This window comes from Larimichthys crocea, chromosome XXIV (assembly GCF_000972845.2).
Source record: "Larimichthys crocea isolate SSNF chromosome XXIV, L_crocea_2.0, whole genome shotgun sequence".
NCBI lineage: Eukaryota > Metazoa > Chordata > Actinopteri > Sciaenidae > Larimichthys > Larimichthys crocea.
In genome coordinates, this window is record NC_040034.1 from 17,991,001 (window position 1) to 18,012,772 (window position 21,772).

Below are 21,772 nucleotides of genomic sequence, written 5' to 3' on the forward strand. Positions count from 1 at the left end.
GATTTGAACCCTCGGCTGCCACGACAAGGACTGAGCTTTTGTACATGGGGCGGCTGCTCTAACGAATGAGCTAAACGACACCCTCGATTGCCAGTGTTTTTGCACAAAGCATGAGGACTCTTTGTGAGATCTCTGATGTAGTTAAACATGATTTCATAGATAACAATTTCCTGCAACCACCAAAATTTGTTTCACAGCAGTCGTGTCAGTTCTTCTGTTGATGTTGCCTCGGGCAGCTTTCAACCAGTCAGTACACAATTCATTATTCCCTGAAATATACTGAAAACAGTGGATCAAAAGAACTGTTGGACCATGCTCTTTATCCAATAAACGCAAATTATTCTTAGAATTAAGTAAATTTGTCTCTGTCAGAAGATTTTACAAGGAATCTGTGGACTAAATCATTTGAATGCTCAGATTGTTATGATATGAATGAATTACCAACTCAGCCATGATGTACAGTGCTGATAAAAAGAATTTCACTTTTACTAACGTATACTGAGTATTTTAAAAGGGTTAAGACCTACAGTGCATTGGCTTTTTCCTGACACTACAAAAGCTAGTATCCTAATTAAGGTATGTAGTAATAATATTTTAAACTTCTGTTAACAAAAAAATCCTAATAAGATTAGTGAATTTGTAGATTATTTATTGCCATGTATTGTTATACTTGTTGTAACATTTACTTACAGATACAGTAAAGTTTTAATGGTTCTGGCAAGGAAATAACCATCCACAGTCTAGAGAACTACTGTCTGTCAACCACACATCAGCCTGATCCTGACTATATGGAAACTATGGAGCACATCAACAGAGAAAACTGAAACTAAATGCTAAGAGCAGATAAAACTTTGACAAAGAAGAATAAGAATACATTTATTTTCCCCACAGCAAATATGGAACACTATTTTGACCCTAAGTCAAGTTAGTACAGTTACATAAACCACTGTATGAGTAGGGGATTCTTTTGCAACCGTTACTGCATATAGTGACACTCTGCACAGTGAGAAAGAGTTGTGTTTTGCACAAATGGGAAGAATTTGTTAATGTTTAGAAGTCAGGGTAACCCAGAGACCTAAATCTGAAAATGTTTTCACTGTTCTTTGTCTTCAGTAGAAAAATACTTCAAATAAAAACTGTCCACAGTAAGAACTAACAGCAAATACAAAACAATAATGTACAAAACCTACACATCACAATTTTATAAATAAATAGAAGGTGTGATAGAAAAGTATGTTCTTGTCAGTTGAATTTCTAAAAACTCACATTAACAACCACCCTGCAGATGCCTCCAGTGGGTTTTTGCTAATGTTTTGTTGTGGCCAAAATTAGGAGATGAGAGACGACCTGACTAGAGGGCAGCCCAGCGGGATCATTTATTCTTGGAAAACATTTCACCAAGAAAACCAAGAAAAAGACTGAAGATATGTGGAACGTTTACAGGGGGGTTAGGAAACTTTTAAATTTTAATCTTTTTTAATCACTCTTTGGCTCGGCTTCATGGCACCAGACTCACTTTCAACATCGCTTAGCTTTTTTAGGGAATGTTGATCACTTGATCTTGGTCAATTTTTGAGGGTTTTTCATAAAGACCGTCATACCTCCAAGTGTTTCGTGTAAATGTTTTTGCATCATTTATTATTACGATAACCACATGCTTCGTTCAGATCAGGATAGGGCAGGTTTATATAAAGACAAGTAAGCTTAGTGATAAACTAATTCTTCAGTAGGCTGTTAACACTGTGTAATGTTGCCAGTGCAGAGCAAAGTAAACAGGTGAGTGATTTAAAGAGGGTTAGTGGTGACTTCAGCCTGAGGGACAAAGTGTCTGGGTCCTGCAAGCTGACTGATTAAGTGTCCTTGCTTATAGATAGAGCAGATACAAACGCTGCCAAAGGGTCTCTCCCAAATGAATAAATGATGTCATGTTACATCTACTGGGCTGTCAGCCACTGCTGTGTTCATTTGCAACAGGTGCACAGGAGGATTAATGATAGGATAAATGAGTTTGTTTTTTTTATTGTCACTTGATTGGTGTTAACGCAACACTGACCAGTTGCACTGTTGTAAGGAGTAATTTAGGGGCTCTAAGTGGATAATTATAAGTGGATGATTGTGTCATTTCAGTTTTTTTCCCATGCCCATTATTTTCCATGACAAGTCTGAACTTACATATATCTACTGTCAGCTCCATACTGCAGGTTTGCTCTACCTTGAGTCTGAGGCACCCACTGTTTTATAACATCCACACACAGTTTTTACGGACATTTTGCTACCTTGACAAGCCTCTTTGCATACAAAACATGTTTCTACTAACAATTCCAGGCAGCCAAGCATGCAGTTACCTGAGAATACCCATTTTCTTTCCCTGCATCACCAACAGGGATATGATCTTCATATTATATTATTGGATAACTGTGTTCTTAATAGAGTACAACTGAAACATCAAACCCTATAAGGTTACAAATTCTGCCAAAAGGCAAAACACTTGCCTGGCAACATAGAGACCTGGGTTAAATTCCCGACAGTTCCCGACACAACTGGTAGTTGTGTTTAACTGAAACTCCTCACTTGAAAAGAAATGCCTGGCGACACCATGTGTATGTGTGCAAAGACCCCAGCACTGGATCCCCAGTAACTCTGAACCAAGTAGCAGAGGCAAAAGCTGCAACACAGATCTGTCATTCATACAGTTACACACTGAGCAGTAATAGTAGTTACAGTAGCTACTTACAAATAAGAGACAAATTTTATTTGACCTGTTTACACCTTCCTATCTGGCCTCACTGTGTGATCCTACACCCCCTGTGACTCCTATGATATTAGCTGTCTTTTACCTCATTTTCAAAACTGCAGTTTTCTGAATTAATATAGTCTCAGCAACACTGGGGAACAATTTGTAAATGTTTTTCTGTTGAGTTAGATTTTTATAAAATTGACATGCTGATTCCAAAATTGCAGTCAGTTTTTTTTGTAGCGCTTCAAGTTTTTTTCTCCACAGCTTACCCTCCAGATAAGCAAAATGATAAGCTGTAGTAAGACTTGCCAGCTGATTACGATTGGACTCATCTACAGCTACGTGGCAACTTGTTTGTGCAGTCACAATTGAGACAGTGCGGTGAGAGGTGTGTGCAGCTCCCAATAGGTCAGTACTATCAATACCTGCAAACAGAAAGCTAGCATAGTAGGAACGAAGAGGATTTGTGCTGGCTTTTCTCTTAACCTTGTAACCATGGGCATACCGTTGTAACTTCCATTTTGTTTTATGCTGTTTTTGTAGTTTTCAAAGTTGTAACTATTCCATCTTAGTGTTTTATTTACATAGGTATATATTTCTTTTGTTCCAGATCATGTCTACTCCTGCTACTTATCGTTGTAAATGCCTAAACAACCCTGACAGTTTTGGATTCCACACCCAAAAATTAGTTAAAAACAGCTGTCAGACCTAACTCAACAAAAATTGTGTTCCCCAGTGTAATCAGAAAAGTTATACTGTCCATCATAAAGCAATTGAAATGTGTGTTTGAAATGGTGCAAAAAATAGAGAATACAGAAATGAAACCTCCAATTGTTTCATCAGCATATGTTGATTTTAAATAAGTGCCCAGTAGTCAATAGTCCATTATCAGTGATTATACAAATAAAATCATCAATAGCAATTAAGACAACAATTGACTAATAATTATCTACCCTTACATAAAAGTCATGGTGTTGAAACGATGTAGCTAGAGTAAATTTAATCTAAATGTGTTTTGGTTTTTTAAAACATGGAGCCAATTGGACTTTGTTAACTCAACCAACATCATTTACAAGTTTTTTCTACATTCTAAGGCAAATATTCTTTTCACAGAGATTTCTCTTCACATTAATGCATTGTTTTTGATAGCGTAAAGTTTTGAGCTGTATCTTAGGACACATCTTCTAAGTCAAACGTCCAACAAGATTTTTGTTACCTTTTGGGCACTGCAGTACTACCAAACTCTGTGCTCTGATAGAACGTCAAACAGAAAACATTTCACTTCAACAGGAAGGTCAAAAGCTCAACACAACAACTCTGGTTTGAAAATGTGTTCAAATAGTTTTCTCAGAAAAACAAAAAAACTCTCTGGACATTGGCAAAAGAAACTAAAAACTTCAGAGGCATGTTGCATGTATGGGCGGGATTGATTTTCACAAGTTACAGTCTTGCCTGGCAAGTAGGCTCAAGATTCAGCAGCTGAGGGAAATATATAAAGAACTGGGACACGTACTGCCTTTGTAGTCGAGACAAAAAGGAATGAATACATAAATTAGTAGATCCTCTGAGCGGAAAAGGCACCCAAGTGTATGTGCAAAAAAAAAAAGGAACCCTCTTGGCAACCCGGTGCAACTAGCAATCATGAAGTCTTTGGGAAGGTAGATAAGATACTTTGTTGATTACTCCCCAAATGAATGCCAATAGTATGTCCTGGAGTGAATTTGTTAAGGCTGTGAAGACATTATCACATTATGGAACATTAGATGCGGATGGTTGTAATAACTTCATTAAGGACTTTTCCCATTTTTCTTCCTCCCTTGCCTTTCTGTTCTGTTATATTTTTGGAGAAACACAGGAAAGTATGTATGTGAAAAAGCGTGCAGTCTGCATTTTGTGTGCATGTTTAATTAATTTACCCAAGATTAGAATTAATGAGTTTGTGTTTGTGCATGTATGCAACTGCACCACAGTTCCACCTAAAGGCAGTTCGGTTCCTCAGTGTTGGTTTATGAGTATGTGTTATGGTCTAGGATGGCTGACATGAGACTGGCTATGGACTGCAGGCCAGCCAGCCAGCCAGCGGGCCTCTCAGTTATGTTAAGGGAGTTGATGGATCACAATCCACTGGGGAAAGTCAACACTTCCCATCCCCTGCCAACACCTCCTGCCTGGCTTGCTTGCAGAGAGAAATCCCATAGCGGCTCTCAACAAGAGGCCTGGAAGCACCGTGCCAGGGCTGCAGCCAAAAACCACACACAGGGCAAACCAGGTAGAGTGCCTGTGAGCTTGGATTTGCTAAGTGTTGTGGGCTGTATGGACTCTTCAAATGATAGATTGTGTGTCTATTTACCTGTGTGGATGGGAAGAGATACACAGTGCAATGAGGTGAATATGATTTATATTCAGTACGTGTAATGTATAATTACTGAAAAAGTGTGTGGCACGGATATGATAAGGACTGTGTCTATTTGCAAATAAAATAAACCATTATTCAGTTGTCATTTTGTCACTGCTTTTTTGAATGAGTTAAGTCAAAAAAAAACAACAACACACAACCTGTTTTCTAACAGCAGCAATCATACACACAATTGTTTACACATGCATTTTGTAAATGAAATATGTTGTTACGTCCGGCCTAGGGGAACCGAACATAACAAGAAAAAAGGACGCTCCCTCTTTCCCCCCACTCCCAAGAATGACCAAAGCCACAGAGCTGCAGTCCAACCAAAGATGATTTATTCAATTATTGTTATTATTTCAAAAGTGGTAGTGTAAAACTTCAGGGTGAGTATCGCCCAAAACAACAAACAAAACAATCTGACCCAAAACTAACTTACCTAACCAAAACCAGAAAACAAAATACAGGGTTCTAACAATGTTGTGAATCTTCTATACTTAAATGTGAAACTTGTAATGTACACATGAAGCATAAAACAGTACAGTAATAACAAATACAAGCTTTATTACCATGCTTCCAAAACTATAGTCATTGCATGATAAAATACCACAGTGATCAGTGTTTATTTGAAGCTTACATAAAAGTGAAAACAGCTTCACTGTCCTTGGTGCTGAAGATGTCCCCACAGTTCTTCAAATAAAAGTACAGACAAAAAAAACATTTTAAGTCGCTGTCTCTAAAAAAAAAAGGGTCTCTGCTTCAGAACTCTGAGGTCAGAATTATTATTTAAATCAATTGCTTGAATAGCAGGTGATCACTGTGGGTGAATCATTTCACATGTCTGGAATAAAGAAAGGAAGATGAGATAGCTGCAGCTCATACTGCTGCTACCACTTCAAGCTACTACTGAACAGGCTGCAGCCATTATAAAGTCAAGGTTATTGACAGAAACATTCTCATTATTGTAGATGGTTTGCTGGTCTATAAAATGACAGGTGAGGCGCTTCAGTATTTTTCTTTGTCACATATAATCATAACCATCGCAGTAAAATCGACAATCACAGTGGAATGTCTTGCTCGGAAATCAAACACACTTTCTTTCTCTGCTTCATTGCTTTTCTTGTTAAATTACAAATTTAGATATTATGGAGGACAAAGGACAAAAACACTCATACAAACCAAATAATTTCTCTGGAGACAGACATATCAGTTCAAATTGGGATGATGAAATGCAGGCTGTATTTTCCTCATCCTGAACATTCTCGCTTGTCTGTTGCTACTGAGTCATAATGGACCACATCAAGCTCTGCCTCTGTCTGAGACCAAAAACCACAAACACAGACTCTAGTAAAAGCATTGCATTGCCATTGTTACATTCTGGTATGGTGGGCTAGCTGTAGTTAGCGGCTCAGCATTCTTTGCTCTGCAGGCTAGGCCACCAAATGGATGCAGACAGGTCGGGGAAGTGGTGCTTACAAGTCAGGAGCACTAATTAGCACTTCTTGCTCCATACATGGTGTAAGAAAGTTAAAGGAGGGAAGCGAAAACAGGGCAGCAGACTAGTTTGTGACAGTGAACTGTGTGTGCAAAAGAAGTAAAACAGGAGAAAGTGTGACGAGAATCCAATAAATCTTATGTCTCAGAGCTCTAACTGGTTATAAAATCTGGTGCCAGGAGAGTGGGAGTGAGCAAACAAACAACAAACCCAAGAGCGATCCTCTTGGTGACACATCTTCTCCTCACAAGGTCTTTTTTTATGCTAAATAATTAAAGATATTAAATAAGTAACTACTTGGCATTGGGAAGAAGAGCAAGACGAAGGAGGTTAAAGAGGTTACCCTGACATGTAAGTAGTAGTATTGGTGGTTCCATTCTGTGTGGAGCCACAGTGATGATTGACCTGGCACCCTTAGATAGGGATTGTAACCCTGCACTTGTACACACTGATGAAGGCCAAAAATGTTCTTAGTGATGCCAGACGGATATTTTAATTACACTTACTGAATGAGAATATTCAGTGCAGCCCTTCTCTACATTTTTTCATGTCTCCAAACTTTACTTGTTAACCAAAGATAATTCCCTTTACGTAAGGTTCCACATTACTTGGTCTCACTTGATATTTAGGTTAAAACTGTGATTTTCTGGCCCTCCTGCTTGTCAGTGTTTTCATTACACAGCTCGCAGCTTGAAGAAAGCCCACCAACACCATTCCAGGGGGTGTGAGACTGCTAATACCATACAAGATTCCTGCAGGCACTTGCTGGTGCTGAGGAAAGCACTGTGGTAATTTAAAGCTATCCTCCGTCACAGAATGAAAATCAAGGGCAAGAGTTCTCAGTCATGCTCAACAGGTCCCTCTGTTTATTATCAGATAGCAGCACGTTACTTCACGTTACGGGTGAAACATTCTCCGAAACACATGGGGTGTCATGCTGAGTGAGGCATGTGGATGTGTGGCATGCATGAATAGACACACATTAACTCACACACAAACACAAATCACTCTCTTTTTTTCCCCCCTTGGATTACACTCAGTCAATTTCCTTTAGCTGAACACATACATTAAGACCTCCAGGAGGGGTAAACAGTAAACACTCAGCTTGGGCTCTTCAGAGAGTGGCAGACGGTTCACGAGGTCATACATGTTTGTTGCTAGTGTTTGCACACATGGATTGACTGTGTGGTGATGTCCTTCGGTGATGCAGTGAGTGGATTATTTAAGGGTCGGTCCTAAAAATGCATACAGTCAAACACATCAGCAAATTCAGTGAGTCAGCTTTCAATAAAAAAAAAAAAAGATGTAATAATAGGCTCTTAAAAAAAACATACATACACAAATGCATTCATTTTAAAATGCTCACTTGCCCATTTGTGCATGCTTGGAGCTCAAAGCATCCTCACTCACATACTCACACGTACACCCAGGACAAGCTAATTTAATTAGCTATCCTGCCAAACAAGCGCTTCGTTTAATTACTTGTGGCTGCACCCAGCAAAGTCCCTCACAGCTTGCAGAATACGAAACTCACCATGGATTTCCTTAACTAATGACTGTGGTATATAGTAGTGGAACATTGTTGCAGAATAAAAGCAGCTGCCCACATTCTTCCAGACAATTCGGTTGTAGAGATATAGGAAGTGAAATAAAAATAAATAAAAAAGAGCACAGGAATCCAAAATTTTTCTGCAAGCCCTGTTACTATGTCAGAGTTTTTAGCGAGCTGGCTCGTGTGTTGATAGATCACAGAAACAAGCACATATGAGAAATAAGGCATCATGGGTAGAATGGAGCAGAAAAAAGAAAATCTGTTTTAGCATCAAGAATTGTAACACAAAGCGGCCTAATTACAGACAAAAACAAGTTTCACATTCTATGAAGGAACAATGATTACAGTTCGACTCGCATGATGACGATTAAACTGGTGGAGTATATTGATTCCCCCTTTTTTTCCTTGTCTGGACCAACCAATGCTGCACTTAGTGTGACTGAGTGGTTGCAGCTTGTACCAGCACACTAAGAACAAAAACCTAACTTCCTACACTTTAGATAAAAGAGTTAAGGAGCTGTTGACTGAAATGAACCCAATACTTACTGCATGCTGCACAATAACATATCATTCATAGATAATTGCATATGTGCCATTCAAAGATTTGCCAAGTTGAGGATGCAGATTTAAAATATGTAGAATATAACCTCAGCAGTGCTGGCTTAATGTGTGATTGTCATGTTTATGAATCCTTGGAAATCTATGGGTGTAGTTAATAAAACACACCATGAAACACAGGACCTGTCGTTGCAGATACATGTATACTGCTCTGCCTAAATTACACTCCAAACTAGAGCACCAAGCTTAATCTTCAGCAGACTCCAATTCCACCTTGGTTTTTGCGGAATATTCATGTTGCATTGCAATGAAAAGTACAACCACAATGTTTGTATTCAACTGTTTGAACATCATTAGTTCCAAGTATATGTGCATATACAGTATATGCATATGGGCCTACAATATAGGACAAGGGAGGATAAGCACTGCCCAGAGCTACAAAGAGTTCATCAACATGGCTCATAAACAAGGCACTGGCATTTTTTGTAATATATTCCATCTTTACAGGAGGCTATATATTTCTTTATACACTAGCAGTGAGCCAAGCCTAACCCTGGGGGCCTAAATCCATCTGTGTTGCTCTCTGTTTTAATGTGCTCCTCTGAGAGCCACTCATCCCTCTCTCCCTCTTTCTCTCTCTCTCTGCATCTTTGCTGCTGTCGGTCCAGAGAATGTGATTGCCATGGTAACCAAACCTGCCTCCACTGACATGGACACTGTTGGGTTTGCAACGAGCAATAACAATTCAACACATCCACAAAGCCCAGAGTGTACTGAAGGGCAAGGTTCAGATTGCGTGGAGAAAGTAGGCAAGCCCTCCACTGCCAATGTGCTGAATCTTTGCTATAGTGGTGTCTCACTGATTTCTATTCTTTAAAAGTTCTCTAACCTCTGATTCCTGATGCAAAACAGGCAGGGATAAACTAATCTAGCGGTGCAAATACTGAGAACAATAAAGCTGTTTATAAATATCAGGAAATGCAAAGCATTTCTTTCTCCAGAGGTTTAAGTGCTGCGTTTGATTGGTAGGCCACTTCTTTCTATTGCAGCGTTTGCCAGCCCCACAGAATAATTCCTCTGCTGAGTCATTTCTGCCAAATAGAGAAAGATGTTAATTTGTTTGAATTACCTGATCCCAGAAAGAGTCGGTGCAGGGGTGGTTTTTGTTTGCTGTTGCCGAAAAATTCAGTTCCTTGATTTGCAACAGTCTTGAGTTGCTCAGGTGTGAATTTGTAACAAGCTACTCCATTTCTTCAATTTTCTACATAATCACAGGTACGAGTTGCATCTCGTAGCTTTTTCTAATTTCAAATTACAGCACGTTTTTCCCCCTGTTGATTGCAGTGAGAAAAACAGAAATTAACCTTCCATTCAAATTGTTGCAATAATAGTTTGAATTGTTACCATACCTACCTGTTTTGTCAGCTGACGGAACAAAACATGCCCAACACAATTTGCTTGTAAAAGAGCATAATCAGTAAAATAAGTCAGATGTCTTCTTGGGACGATCTCCACTATGAAAAGGTTGTAGTTTGTGTAGCGTACATGGTGATTAAAAGCACATCTTCAGTAATACACACAAAAAGGAATTCCTTTAGTCTGGACGGACTACAAGATTTCACTGAGCAAAAAGTGAGTTGAGTTTCCATCAAATCTTTTCTGGCTCTCTAGCCTGCTGTTTTTGGAATGATACTGTATTCTTGATTGCAGGAGCTATTACACCTTTGGCTTGGGGCAGAAGCTCAGCTTGGCTTCGGACACAGACTGGCACAGGAGATGCAACTAGCAGGGCATAGATCTCCCTTCTCCCTTTGGCATCTAAGCCTGTGGTATTTCCAAACAGTTACACTGTCAGTTTGGCATTTAGCACAGCAGCTGATGGACACTAATAAGGGCTTGGCTGCTCAACTATTACCCTAAAGAAAACTCTTGTCAGCAACTATGTGATCAGTTGCCTGATCAAGGATGTCTAACTACATGCCCCATTGATCCAAGAGGTCTTAAGGCAGATCTGTAACACAGCTGTTTAATCTTAGTTGGAAGCCATGTTTAAAATTTGCATGAAATTTAAAACATTATTTTAACTGTAGCAATGTAAAAATTACCATAACTGTAGCATATGTGCATTAGATGTGTCTGAGGTCATGTGTTGATATTGTCATTTAGCATCCCTATCAGCAGGACAAAGGCGCACAGGTATTTACTTTCCAAGTTTAGATGACTCAAATAAATAGAACGTCTTAAGAGTTCAATAAAAATAAAACAATGGTTGCTGTTCTTGGGCGATGAGACCGTATATGTGTGACCCGTTTTAAAGATTTATGTCTCAGTAGGAACTGGGCTGGGTATGTGCTTGGGGTCGAGTTCCACAGATAGGTTAGCAAAGTTTGAAAAAACAAATATATATAGAGGGATGGACTATTACATTGTTGGTTTTGTTCTTGTTTGTAGAATTTGTGTAAAATAAGAAAAAAAAGTATATATATATATATATATATAGAGCCCTGGTATCATTAACCCTTCTCATATGATAACACAATATAGATCAAACTCAGAAATAAACTATTGTTTCTCTATAGCAGGGATGCCACAGGAAATATATACCAAGTGAATAGATTAGCTGAATAGAACAGTGATTACACAACAGAGTAGCATATGCAATTAGTGTGCGGTGCGTGATTGGCCACGTTAAATGTGGTCGGAAGAAAACACATAAAACACATTGGGTACTTATAACTGCCAAGGATTAGCAGCTAAGAATTCTGGCAGAAAATACCTTTGCCTTACTGAGTTTAAAAAAGTGAAAAGTGTTGCAGTAATCAGTCTCATACAAACCTCACTGTCTTTCTGCAATAACACCTGTGGACTTTTTGAAGTTGTTGGGGCCAAACCTACATCTATCGTACTGACAGATTGATTTGTAGTCGCTTTTGGCTGCAGCTAAGAATGGACAAATGCACACTTCCTGAGCTACAGTCAAGTGATGGCCTCAAATTGTTTAGTGACTCCAGCAGCTTCAAATGTTGCTCATTGCTCATAGTGTTGTGAACTGCATCATTGTGTGAAATGGCCATAATAATGTTTCTGGAGGAGGCTGATAGGGTAGTTGATCAATACCAGTGACTCTCTGATTACTTTACCATTTGCTGAGATGTGTGGCTTAAAACTCTCATCTCTCGTTCACGGAATCTCTCGCCACCAACCAAATGAAATTTCAGAATGAAAGATTGCTTTATGGCAAGCTTTAACACACACCCAAGATCAACATGTATGCAGTACTCTAATCAGTCATTACAGCGGTTTGTATGACTGATGAGCACTGCTTCAAAAGGAAAGGAGGATCTAATCAGTGAAATCAGCTGCTGTTTGGCTGGAATGAAGATGACAGAGTCAGTGCCCTGGTGCTAAGGGGGGCGCCAGCCAGTCTGAGCCTGCAGGATTCAGTCTGAGTGTAGTGATTCAGCAGGTGACATGGGCCGACAACATTTAAAAAGATTAAAAAGATTTACAAGGGTCTGCTTGCAGAATGTGGCAAAAATGGAATATATTCTGCGGAACTATGTTTTTATTATCACAACATAATGACCTGTGGAATTATGTTTTTGTTGAATGAGCCACCATGTTTCTACAGTAGCCCAGAATGGACAAACTAACATATTTTCACATCAGCCTTCAACCTCACTTAACCCTTCTTAAATAATAGCTACTTAGTTAGTCGTGCTTTGTGTTACTGGATGTTAATAAACCTGACATTTCATGTCCCCTTAGAAAATTAGGTGTCACTTTTGAGCACACATTGACACATTGAAGCACATTTCCATTGTATAACACTTTTCTCTTGGCTGGGAGATATCTCAGGATAGCTTTAAAATAGTCAGTAGTTTAAAATGTTACCTCAAACCTTTTCACCAAGTCCTCTAAAAGGTCTCATATTAAAACGAATCTTCACACTGGCTCTCCCTTCAACCCAGAACCCAATTTAAAATCTGTTTGATCACTGATGTCTTCTGATCAGGGCTGCTTGGTATTTCTCCATTCAAGGCTTAAAATTATTGGAGACTGCGCCTTTGAGGTTGTTGCTCCTAAAGTTTGAAACTTTGAATGTTAGATCTGTAAGCCCCCTTTTTAAAAAGCGGCTCATTGTGTGTTCTTTAAGTCTGTTGCTTTTATCTGACATTGTGAATATTATGGTAAAAAGTTGCTCATCCAACAAACAAGTAGGAGAAAATAAACAATTCAGTAGAATTTGATAGTTAATGGGACGAATTTAGTCATAGAAATGAGTCATGAAACTGTCATTGCTCAAGGAAAGGTGCAGCCGGTATTCTTGTCACCTTTTTTTGTTGTTCATTTACATATTAGGCCCTCATTTATCAAGCATCTCACAGTCATTCCTAAGACCAAAAACAGGACTGGAGACCAACTTGAGATATTTATGGTCTCTATATGGGCTTAAGCTTTCTACACTGCCAACAATGACAATGCACTGACCCAGCAGGAGTAGAACGACTTCTAGGAGAGCGTAACATCAGTGATTTATGACCCTCTCAGCCACAAAAAAAAGGAATTATGATGTATTGTAGTTTTCTGATATTTCCTATTTGAATTATTAGACAGTTTGCAGAAATAGCATCAGACAAAAGAACAATGGGAGAGGTTTATGTCTATTGTAAAATATAGGTAATGAGTTTTATGAATACACAACGTTAAGATTGACACCAACATGAAACTGTAAAGCCAAGGTGTTTTTTTTAAAATCATGAATCAAATTTGTTAAAGTCCGTGTTGATGAGCACTTCTCCTTTGTCAAGATAGTCCACACCCCTGACAAATCTGGCACATCAGGATGTATGACCATGACACAGGTGTGCCTTACATATATTGTGCATTACTGCATGCACAATGATGCTGCTGCAAAGCTTCCATGGAGATAATGTAAACTTCTACTGTCTAAGCCTTCTTTCAATGACACCCTGTTAACTTATTTGCCTTTTCAAATTTGTCATTTCTTACATGTCACAAACTCTTGGAAAATAGGTTGCAACCATATAAACATAACTCTTTTATAGCTTGAGTAACTAATCAACTCACAATATGCATGAAGTAGCTTGTGGAAATTAATGAACCTGAGCACCAGTTGCTTTAAGAGCCATCCAATTTGATGAATTACTGCTGAAAGTATCAGATCTGACAGATTCATTGCATCTTTTTGTCATCAATAACCATCTCACCTGCTCTATCAGGAAAGGGCCATATGGCGCTCTGCTAAATATTGTCCAAGACCGCAATCATTTCAGTGAAGCTGATAAAATGCTTTTATTCTGAACAGTAAGACCAAAAAAGTGTCACATCTCGTACATGTTGAACTGATTTCTGATCACAGCCTAGACTATCAGAACTGATTCAGTACATGCAAAATATATGGCTTGACAAATGATTTCTTCTTTTGGTTTAATTTTTTTTTTTTATATTATTAGATGTTCCTAGAAGCCTCTCCATTTTCCTCAAATGTCAGATATAAGTAGGGTGCCGACTGTTATCCACCAAAGATGTCTTCTCTCTCCATCACTGTCTTATTTTGTCTATCCCACTCTTATTTCTGGCATCCATCTTTATACCAGACATTATCTTCATATCTCTCTCCTTCTAATCTCCTTTTACTCCATCAGTGTCTGCGACAATTTTTCTTACTCGCTTTCCTCCTCGTGTCTATTTCTATGTCTATATCTCATTTGTCTCTTACCCCCTCTTATTTCAAAGCCTGCTATTTTGCTCAATTTCGCAGAGCCTCCAATCTCTGTTTGCGTCCAATCTTTTTTCGCATTATCAACTCCAACTTTTCTCTCTCGCTCTCTTCCTGTCCCACATATTTTCTGTCACTGCTGGGCATCTTGTCGATTTCTCCTTGTCCTCTCACCCTTACTTTTTTCCATTCTTTACTGTTAACAAACTTTGTGGACAGGCCTTACTGTGTCTGAAGAAAGCAGCTTATATAAAAAAGGCATTGAAGAGATTTCTGTTTTCTGTCAAGGCTAGCCCTACACGCCCAAGGCAGTTCATATTATTTCAAGACTGAAGCAATGCATTCATAAGCAGCATAAGAAAGCAGCACAGTCCGACACATACAGACAACGTTGCAAAGGGGGAAAAAAGGTGCCTACAAACAGAACAGTTTGACGTCTCTGCATGGTAGAATGAACGGCTGACAACACTTTTGAATGGGAGTTGCTGTAGGCGCAGCTGGATTCATCACATTGACAATCTTGCTTAACAACATGTTAACAATACCTGCTTTGCTGATGCTTTCATGCTTTTGCCATCAAAGTCAATTTTAATGTCAAGTGCTCACCTGTTTTAAGATCTACTTCATGATCCACTGCCTTAAGGCATATACCCTAAAGATCAGTATCAATTCCTCATACTTAATCCACATCCTTATGCCCAGGGCGAGCAGACAAGGACCTCTCACCCACTAAATGCTCTTTGCACTGTGTGTACCAAATCATCCCTGAGGCATTATTCCCACCAGGTACATTCATCACACAGCATATAACTTTGAACTTGCCTGGTGCTTGTGCCTTCAACATTCCGACCCCAGCCTCACCACCAACAATTCACTTTGACAACACTGCCTGTGGAGTTGAGAAGCAGACTTTTTTTTTTTTTTTTTTTCCAGTTGCCCTCCATCTAATTAGTGTCAATGCTCAATTCCTTTTCTCCTCAACACGGCACTCACTCTCTTCCCACCCACCATCAAAGCTCTCAGTACAATTAAGCGTGTAAAGCGAGGCCAGGAGGGAAGAGAAAAGGGAAAAAATAAAAGGCAGACGTGCCATCTTTGAAGTGCAAAGTGAGATGGGGCAGGTAATTCTTGTGTGGGAGATCTGCCAGGTTTGCAGCACTGTTGGCGAGTGGAGAACCTGTACTTTACTACAGTCTTAGAGCGTCTGTCCTGATATTTATGCTTCACCTAATGCATGCACAGGTGTAATTCTCAGTTGTGTTGGGCTGTCAACGCAATTTATGTGTAAAGTGTCATCGGTAGATAATGACTGCAGAGAGTAGCCTATCAGGGGACAGCAGGCCCTCTTTGCTTGCTCAAGTGATCCATGAAATGACAAACACTCCCCAGTTGAAGACAACTGGACCCACCACCCTCAGAAAGAACAATCTGTACAGGCATTTCCTTTCTTATCGGCTCAGAATTTATAGGCCACCTGGATTTGTACCTCGCATCTCTCTCTCTGTGTCACTACATGAGGTTGGTGGAGATAAAAAACTAACTTGGACTGCAGACCTGAAGAAGCCAGTGAGGAAAACCCCTTTAGAAAGTCATGAAAAATGCAACACACAGCCAGAGTGAACTTGGGTTCATGACTTGGGCGAAAAAGAAACAGAAAGAAAAGGAGTAAGGCAGTGACAGAGGAGAGAAACACTGCGAGTAGGGCAGCGAGACTGATAACAAGGTCGAGGATACCCAGCAGTTTTACAAATCGAACACACACACACACACACACACACACACACACACACACACACACAGAGTAGGGTGGCTTTAGAGTGCTGGCATCAAAATGGAAGGATGAACTGGCATCCTGTTGAGGTAATATTGAACCTGATAATAAGAGATAATCTGTAAAGGCAACACTGCTGCCGAACACCCGCATGTTTATTGCAAGAGGAAAGAACACACAAGAGTACCCACAGACACTAATCAGGATTAATTTCCACGTGCTTGTGTGAGCACATAAGCAAACCGGCCCTCTCTTTTACTGTAGGCTTTCAACATATGACTGTGTGTGAGGTCTGCTATAAACACATTCACACTTGTTAATGTGTATGTCTATATTTTCTATGGATAGAATATCACAGTGTGTTTCTAGTTGCAACTGCTTCAGCCATGGCAGTGGGACTAATGGGAGTCAATGACCCTGCAAGAATTATTGAGAGACAGAGAGACTGAAGAAGACAAGTGTGTAGGAGGCAAAAGTATACCTGGGGTTTATTTTGAGAAACCTTCAAACCACTTTTAATGCATTGTTTTATTCTTTCTGCTTCTGGAGCGAAATGAAAACAGCTTACATAGCGGGGGCGGGGAGGCAGGGGGGGGCACTTGACTCGCAACATGGGATTGGGCCAAACCACGAATACTGCCAATTCATGAAAAACAAAACACAAGAACAGGAACTCTTTGGGTGTCTGTAACTGAAGCCTGGTTAGTGATCCATAAAATAAATCCTTAAGAGAAGCAGGCTTGGTATCAAAGCGGCACTTACTGACACAGTGAATTGGCCAAAGTACAAAAAAACAGACTTTATGCCAAGAGGTTGTTGCACCACGAGGAATCAAACACTTGTTGAGACACTTTTTATGTACTGTGCAAACACACAAGAACTTAGTGTTTAGTTTATTTATTTCATTTGAGAACAGTTAAGTGGTTAATAGCCTTTCTGTGTATTGCAGGCTCGATTATGAGAGACCAATTTGCCTAAATTGACTAAATTGCTCACAAACAGGTGAGCACACACTAACTGTGTTATTAAGCATGCTTCGCAGCATTTATTCGGTTTATAATGGCAGTTTTCTTTCGCAGCACCATTAAACACAAGGGGCTCCTAGTTTAGTGGGAGTCAACTCTATTTTCCCCACAATACAAGAAAAAAAACCCACCATAAACAAAAGCACAACATGTATGTTACTGTATAATATTATAAACTAAAATAACTCATGCTGTTTTGTTTGCTTTAAATGTGCCATGCTCCACCATGGGCTGATTTGTCTCCTTCTTGCACCGGGGGATAAACTCATCCAGCCACACCTCAAACCGAGCCATAACACTGCACTGGTGCCTTAACTGTTTTTGAAACTTGTAAGTGAATCTGTGTGGATTGGAATTTAGTTTCACTCCTATTTTATTGTTCCCACTTTCAGTTATCAGTGTAAGCGACATGGGAGAATCTCCGCTCTCCCCATTACCTTCCCGCTGCCTAAGAAGCACCAACTGAAGAATATCAACTCAACAATACTGTAAACACCAAAGATATGTAGCAAGATGTTAAATAGCAATTCAATAAGAATATACCAAAAACACCAAATGTTTAAACCTGTGTTTACATGACACTACAGAAGCCTTGTTTCCCGTCTGCTGAGCTGTGTGAAGTTATACAATCTAAACATTCCTACTGCTGCCACTGCTTCACATTTAAAGCTTTCCACCTGTCAGTGGCTTTCATTGCGAAGCAGCTATAGAATCGACTTTGTTAGTGGTGCTATTCTTGAAAAAAAATTGTCCTTAACAAGAAGATATGGACATAATTGGTCAGTTTTGTGGGGTATCCTAGTAGCGGTGGCCCTTTGCTGAATGTCAGCCTCTCTCTCCCAGTTTCCTGACTATCTTTGGCTGTCATTGTACAAATAAAGCCCCCCAAAAATAATAATAATAAAAAAAAAAAATAGCAGGGAAGAATAGAACAAGGCCACAGTGAACTGTCAGACAGAGAGCTATAGATGACAGGCTCTTACCGTTTCTCTTACACTCCTTCACCATGCCATTGAGGTACACAACACCTCTTTCTTTTGCTTTGCTGTGGAAGATGTAAAGCTATTTTAGGAATATTTAGATATTTTAACAGTGCTGATATGATAATCCAGCACACCCTGAGTTTAACATAAATGTCTTTGGCGAGTAGGGGAAAACCACAAGACACCCAGAGAAGCCCAACACAGACACAAAGGGAACAAGCAGACTCTCACAGAAAGCCACCAGCCAGTGGATTTAGACAGAGGGATGTTCTGCTGTGAGGTGACAGTGATCATCACTGAGTCATCATTCTGCCCTTGATATTATTGTGACATTAAAAATCTGCTGAAATAATAAAAAGTTCACCATAAAGTCATTCAACCATATACATTTTTTGCTTGTATTTTTTTTATTTTATGAATGGTATCATATAAAGTAATCATATAGATTAACATGAGTGGATGGGAAAAAATGCAAATGAAAATAAAATGCAGATTGTATGAAAGAAATATATCCAAGATGTTCATTCAGATACAGTATGTGCTTCTCGTGCCCCGAGGCAAGTCAATTGTCTGCTACTGTACACTACAGCCAGAGTTTATCCATCGGCTCGATCTGTTGTATCACGTCAGTGCTCAGCTCAATAGAGAATAAAGACAGACTGAAACAATGACTGGGAGATTACCCAGGGGGATTTTCGGGAAAATGGATCGCACTATTGCCATCACCTCTACAGTTATTTGGACATCAAAACAAACATGCTGAGTCCACAAACTGAGTGAAGCAGATCGTTCAAGCGTCTGTCTTTTGTTTCTAAGGAGAATGTGAGAAGCTGTTATTCACACATATTGACACAAATGTGCCAAGGGACTTAACATTTGTAGTAATACATTTGCTTTCTATATCCTCTCTATAACCAATTAATGGGATACAATAATGTTGAAAAAATTATGACATGATAATATCGGATTAGAAATGCCCAGGGCAACATATATAAATCATACACAAAAGCAGAATTATATATATATATAGATATATATATATATATAGATATAAATATATATAAATATGATATAGATATATATATATATATTAGATAGATATATATATATATATATTATAAGAAAATATGTATAGATTAATTTTGAATATATCATTTTACACTAGTATAATGTTTATAGTGTCATATTGATATCGTACTGATGAAATGTATTGTGTGATTCATGCCCCTGTTCCAAAAATCCTGTTGTTAATTCAGTCGGGCATGTGTTTGTACAAGAACACATTTTCAACCTGAATCTATAGATCATTTACACACCATTTGGAGTATTTCGAGGAAAAAACAAAACAAAACAAAACAAACAAACAAAAAAACTCCAGGCATGAAAGAAATGATGCACTTTATGATTTTGACAGAAGTGCTGAATAGTTAGGCCGGGGGAAACACTGAGGCTAAGACAAAGTGACACACAGAAACAATCGTCAACAACAGAAAATGAAGGACAAGGAGTGATGGTACAAACCTCTCTGCATGGATGTTTTCATCTTGTTTTAGGATGTTTTGTTGCAAAAATCACTAATTTCATACAGCCCTTGAGAACTGAGCTAATTGACAGGACATGCTGACTTCATTAGAGTAAGGAATCATTAATGAATTAGAAATAATTGTGCATAGTTGAGTTGGCAAAATAATACAAGATGGAAAGAGAGAATCTATGAGGCTGGAATGATGAGGGGGGAATGTATACAACTTTAATGTTGTAAACTATCAATACACAGACTGTGACAATGTGGTTAGAGCATAGTTATAATAGCTTTATTGCTGGAAAAGCCAATAACTATGAAGGTCAAAGCATTAAAATTTGGCATTTTACTGTGACATTTGAATACAGTTGCCTCTCATGGTATCTTTCTTTCTCTCTTCTTCAACACTAGGTCATTTCAGTCTTCCTGTCGTTTCATACGGGCATTATTACACTCATTACATCTCAGCGGGTGGGGTACAGTCTGTGTGTGTGTGTGTGTGTGTGCGTGTTGGGTGAAAGAGGGAGTAACAGTTAGAGCTAATCAAGTTGGAGGCCACCCGTCTTTATCAAACCATTTGACACTAATGCCATTAGGTGAGATGCATAGCTATGTGAGTTCATAAAATTAAGGCTGGGGCCAGCAGCTGATCTAGCACAGACGCTAAGGCTCCCGTCCACATGCAGTGTGATGAGATTAGCATGGTGCGCTAAGCGCTGACAGGCCTCATCAGTTCACATCAGGATGGGCCCACTGAGAGAAAAACCATACCACCCTTACTGGGCTTACTGTAGTGGGAGGTTGGTGGGGGTGTTAATGTGTGTGTGTGTGTGTGTGTGTGTGTGTGTGTGTGTGTGTATTAGTGAGTAAGTGAGCAAGTGAGTAACAAATAGGGAAAGAAAGAGAGAGACAGTGTGACTGATGGTAGGTGGTGTGTGTGTTCAAACCGATAAAGCCCATCAACAATCAACATGACCCAACCTCTGCCTGGGAAGACCAGATGTTCCACAGGCCCCAGTGCCAATGCCATTATAAGCCGAGCCAAATACACTCGCAGATTCATGTTACTGATGGCGATGCTGATAGGTCAAATTGAGTGCTACAAGTTCCAGCAACAAACGGACGACCTGCGTAGAACACTGATTACAGCAGACAGGTGCTGGAACGTGTTCTGAGGAGAGCAGACGCTTGGACTGGGTTCTGTGTTCAGGCCAGTTCTGTCATCCTGGGACAATGTGACCTTGTTGAAGTGAGGCACATTAGCAGTTGTCAAGAAAAGAGCTGTTGCTAGCGAAGGACAAAGAAGGGACCTCACTGCTTCCTGCTGATGGCTGACGTTCAAGGCCTGCACCACAGCAGCCGACTTCAAAACAGCAACAGCTCCTGGGACTCATGATGCCGTCTCAGTACATCAGCATGAGTTTAAGGAATTTTTATTACGAGCAAAACAAACATGACGGCCAAAACTTTCTAAAACTTCATAGCACTCCTAACAAACTGTGACTTGTCTGGCTAAATATGTGCAACAACCTTGCCTGAAAAGAGAACTAGAAAGCCTGTAGTGGGCTATAGTGAAATTTTCATCCCCATAAAGAGACTTTGCCCAAGACTGAATCTTATTACAATTTTCACCGTGTAAATCCCTGAAAGATCCATGGGATTGGTGTTTAAGTTGAAACCAGCAGCAAGAACATTTGTATTCCTCAACAATACCCCCCCTGGGTTTCGTTTGATTTGGACCACCTTTCAGACCTGAGCGAAATAATGAGAAAGCAATAGCAAGAAGAATTTTAACCCTGACCGCAAATGTCACTACCTGCTACATCAAACACGTCAAGGGAATTTAGACTGATAACTTTTTAATTGTGGGTTTATCAATGCTTAATCACTGGACAGGTAAACTGTAATGAAACGTCCACCTTGACGGGGGAAATGCAAATGACTTCTTTATAATACCAGCACAAATGAATGGGGCCTTGGCCCCTGCT

General features: G+C 39.5%; 1 protein-coding gene across 3 annotated transcripts in view; it reads right to left on the minus strand.

Annotated features, from left to right (window-relative positions):
- The window catches only part of alk (ALK receptor tyrosine kinase), a 302,582-nt gene that overhangs the window by 126,049 nt on the left and 154,761 nt on the right, over positions 1-21,772 (minus strand). Inside the window, exon 1 of one of the 3 annotated variants that reach the window (XM_027274897.1) lies at positions 9,870-10,025. The exons of the other annotated variants lie outside the window; for them this stretch is intronic. The gene's annotated coding sequence lies outside the window, so the exon portion shown is untranslated. Of the gene's footprint in view, positions 1-9,869; positions 10,026-21,772 lie in introns of those variants that run through there. 3 annotated transcript variants of the gene reach the window in all.